The sequence below is a fragment of the Saccostrea cucullata genome, unplaced genomic scaffold, assembly GCF_032062105.1.
Source record: "Saccostrea cucullata isolate Sc308-1 unplaced genomic scaffold, CSIRO_AGI_Scuc_v1 ctg7058, whole genome shotgun sequence".
Lineage (NCBI taxonomy): Eukaryota > Metazoa > Mollusca > Bivalvia > Ostreida > Ostreidae > Saccostrea > Saccostrea cuccullata.
Genome location: NW_026927215.1, coordinates 24,309 through 28,387, shown reverse-complemented (window position 1 = coordinate 28,387; position 4,079 = coordinate 24,309). Strand labels below are relative to the sequence as shown.

Here is a 4,079-nt window from a genome sequence, read left to right as displayed (position 1 = left end):
GTACATCAGCTGTATGTCACGTGACATGGTTAAACTTAGAAAAAAATATGTACGGATACAAAGATCGCAAAAGTTCAACGTTCAAAAGTTTATACGGATAATTTTTCACCAAGAAATTGATTGTGTTTTCTTTATCACAAATTTTGTAACCCGAAAAGTGCTGGGAGCAACTTTTCCATGCACGGGAATTATATAAAATGTAGCCGTCTCTTTAAAAACTTCGTGCATTTACACTATACGCATTGAAATAATGTAAAATTACAGAAAAAATCAACAGCGCACAACTTGCTCCCAGCACTTTTCAACAGAGTAGAGGCAATAGCTACATGTGTACAAAATAGCTTGATCTTCGTCTCAAGTGCAGAGAAACTGCGTGTCAAACTTGTCTATGACGTCATATCTGTCAGTACAGCGAGATCAAGTTGGCTTTAATTTTACACTCAAAGAGTGTTGTAATGACAAGATAAGTTACACATAAATTAGGGAATAACTATCTTTTAATTTGGTATTTGCGACCGTTAATGCTGATTTAACGGTCGCAAACTGAGTTTTACCGGCGACGCGTAAGCGGAGCCGGTAAAACGGATGTTTGCGACCGTTAAATCAGCATTAACGGTCGCAAATACCAAATTAGAAAATGAGTTATTCCCATTCTAATGCAATCCATGCATTTTGTTTGTTGTTTACGTCTTATTTTGATGAATTTTGTTATTGAAATACGTCACGGAGCATTGTGTTTTTGCGTCGCTCTATTATGACATCACAATGAAAAAGCTTTCACGCTCGTTAATGCTCCTTTTACTGCTTCAAACATCAGTGCATTAGCCAATCAAATAGTGTTTTATAAAACTATTGCATTAGAATTTATGTTTACAATAACTAGGAGAAATCGCTGTATGTAAAAGTGTATGAAAAAAAAAATTCTTATTCGCTGAAATTCATTTGTGCAATTTCACCGTGACGTCACAATCGATCTCCCAAAGCCTTTCATAGACTGATCTACCTTTGGCAGTCCTTAACCTAGCTGCGTGGTTACTTAAAATAGAAATTTCTGTTAAATTCTTTCAAAATGCTACTCCTCTTACAGTTTTGGTCTGTTTTCAATACAACTTGGCACACAAGTAGACTACACTAAGATAGTATCGGTTTTTGAATTCGATGAACGGTGTTGCCGTGGTCACTAAAAATAGAAAATTCTGTAAAATTCTTTCAAAATGCTGTAAGATCATATACAGTTTTGGATTCTGATTTCTCTTCATATGATCTTACTATTACTTGGCACACAAGTAGACTACACTTAGATACATAATTATGTTTATTAGTTTTCGATTTCGATGAACGGTGTTAGCATTGTTACTAAAAATAGAAATTCATATGAATTTTTTTCAAAATGCTACTCCTCTTACAGTTTTGGTCTGATTTCAATATAACTTGGCACACAAGTAGACTACACTAAGGTACATAATTCTGTGTATCTTTTTTTTTGGATGAACGGTGTTGCCATGAATACTAAAAATAGACATTTCTGTGAAATTCTTTCAAAGTGCAACTCGTCCTACAGTTTTGGTCTGATTTCATTATAACTTGGCACACAAGTAGACTGCACTAAGATCCACAGTTCTGCGTATCGGTTTTTGACTTGGATGAACATTATTGCCTTGGTTACTAAAAATAGAAATTTCTGTTGAATACTCTCAAAATGCTACTCCAAATACCGTTTTAGTTTGATTATAATATAATGTGGCATACAAGTTAGACTACACTAAAAAACATAAAGAGATTAATCAAGGATCATTTTTCTATATATTGCTGTTGTAAAGTTTCAATTCCCAACTGCTTAAGTACTTTTCTCTTCCTTTGCTATAAGTACAAGCCAGTAGAGCTTCAGTCTCGACAGAGACTTCTGGTTTTATATCAAATAATCAGCCATTTTAGCAGTCATTAATTATCTCCTTTTTTAGCTCACCTGAGCCGTTGTCTGTCGTCGTTGTTGTCGGCGTCGTCGTAAACTTTTCACATTTTCATCTTCTTCTCAAGAACCACTGGGCCAATTTCAACCAAACTTGCTACAAAGTATCCTTTGGTAAAGGGGATTTAAGTTTCTTCAAATGAAAGGCCATGCCCTTTTCCAAGGGGAGATAATTATGAATTTGAGAAAAATTCATGGCATTTTTAAAAAATCTTCTCAAGAACCACTGGGCCAGGAAAGATGAAACTCATGTGGAATCATCCTCAGGTAGTGTAGATTCAAGGTTGTTAAAACCATGACCCCCAGGGTAGGGTGGGGCCAAAATGGCCGATTGAAGTTTTACATAGGAGTATATAGGAAAAATCTTTAAAAATCTTCTTCTCAAGAACCACTTGGCCAGGAAAGATTAAACTTATGTGGAATCATCCTCAGGTTGTGTAGATTTATGTTTGTTCAAATCATGACCCCCTGGGGTAGCGTGTGGCCAAAATGGCCAATCAATGTTTTACATGGGAATATATAGGAAAAATCTTTTTCTCAAGAACCATTGAGACAGGAAATATGAAACTCATGTGAAATTATCCTCATGTAGTGTATGAAGGCATTCTCAAATAGTATTAAAATTCAAGCCCCCCCCCCACACACACACACACCTCAGTAAACTTTCAGTTATGATCTGATATTTGCTTTTTCCTAGCAGATGTGCTCAGGTGAGCGATGTGGCCCCTGGGTCTCTTGATGAATATTTTAATAAGTGTTGTTTCACATGTTGATTAATTTGATATTCAAGGTATATTTCCCATTACTTGATTTGATCCAGACGATGGAAAGTACATCATCAACCCACAATGCATCCCCATTGCCAATAGAAAAAACTCTGAGGGAGCTCACGGAGAAGACAGACAAGAGAACACTGGTAAGAATATCATCATTGTTTTTTTGTCTACGATATTAGAATTTATTCAACCATAATCACTTGATAATGAATATTTTAATATCAAACTACATGTTCTTTACATGAACTTGTACAGGAATGATTCCCCCCTAAAGAATAACATTACTCTCATATATCTAAAAATGCTTGTAAACCGATTACATTTTTATTGGAAATGCTATCCATTATGATCACAGTGTAACACTCATCCAACCTAAATGGAGGAAATCCAAGAATTGCAATAAATAAAATTTTTAAATCAATGGCTTACAATATAAACCTGATTTTGTCATTTCTTTCATCATTTAATACTTGCTATGGACTACAATAACAACCTGAAGATCATTTCACAATCTAAAACACCTAGTTAAAAAAAAACTACGAGTGATAATGAATCACAAAATGACATCACTTATAACAACTGTTTTTGAACTAGAAAAAAAGATAAGTTGTCTATATACAAAGTTTTATTGATCACAACTACAACTAGGGCTAATTGTAACGGGAACCGTTACAGATGTTCCCCAAACGCTCCCCAACTCCCTTTTGTGGCATATTCTCTGTACGCTTCATTGTGTCACAGGTGGTGAAAAGTCAAGTCTCAACCGGGACTCGAACCCAGGGCCTCTGGCGTACCGTGCCAGCGCTCTAACCAACTGAGCTATTGAGACCCGATATATTGACTGACTTTCACGCACCTGTGAACCCGGTGACAATTAAATAAGACAAACACGATGCATTTTAGACTTTAACATTATTTACCCAGAAGTATATCAAGTTTATTCAAATTTCAGCATTGCACGCATGCGCATTTGAATGCATGTGCGTAATGACCATATCATCTTGTCTAAACTATTCGTATATTTTAATATACTAAATATTACAACATTTATTCCATACGTATTTAAAAATATGTTTAATCCAGTGTATTTGGAATTTTACTCATTTCACGTGCACGCACGTGCATGCATGTGCATCATGATTACACACTATTGTAGGAGCCCATAATGTCTATCTATGTTCTGAATCCCATCCTTTTTGGTTGAAAAATAAGGGAATTATAGCCATTTAAAGTTTCAGCCAATCAAATTGCAGCGAACGTGCATGCGCGTGATTTCATGAAAATTATTATATATCATATTGTAGGACATCCTAAAGCATGCCTATGATTTAAAT

At 35.4% G+C, this 4,079-nt stretch overlaps 1 non-coding gene across 1 annotated transcript; it reads right to left on the bottom strand.

The window, feature by feature from the left end:
• Positions 1–3,500: 3,500 nt before the first annotated feature.
• Trnat-ggu (transfer RNA threonine (anticodon GGU)) lies at positions 3,501–3,574 on the bottom strand. Its single transcript has one exon. It is a non-coding gene; the product is annotated as a tRNA-Thr (tRNA).
• Between the last annotated feature and the right edge of the window lie 505 nt (positions 3,575–4,079).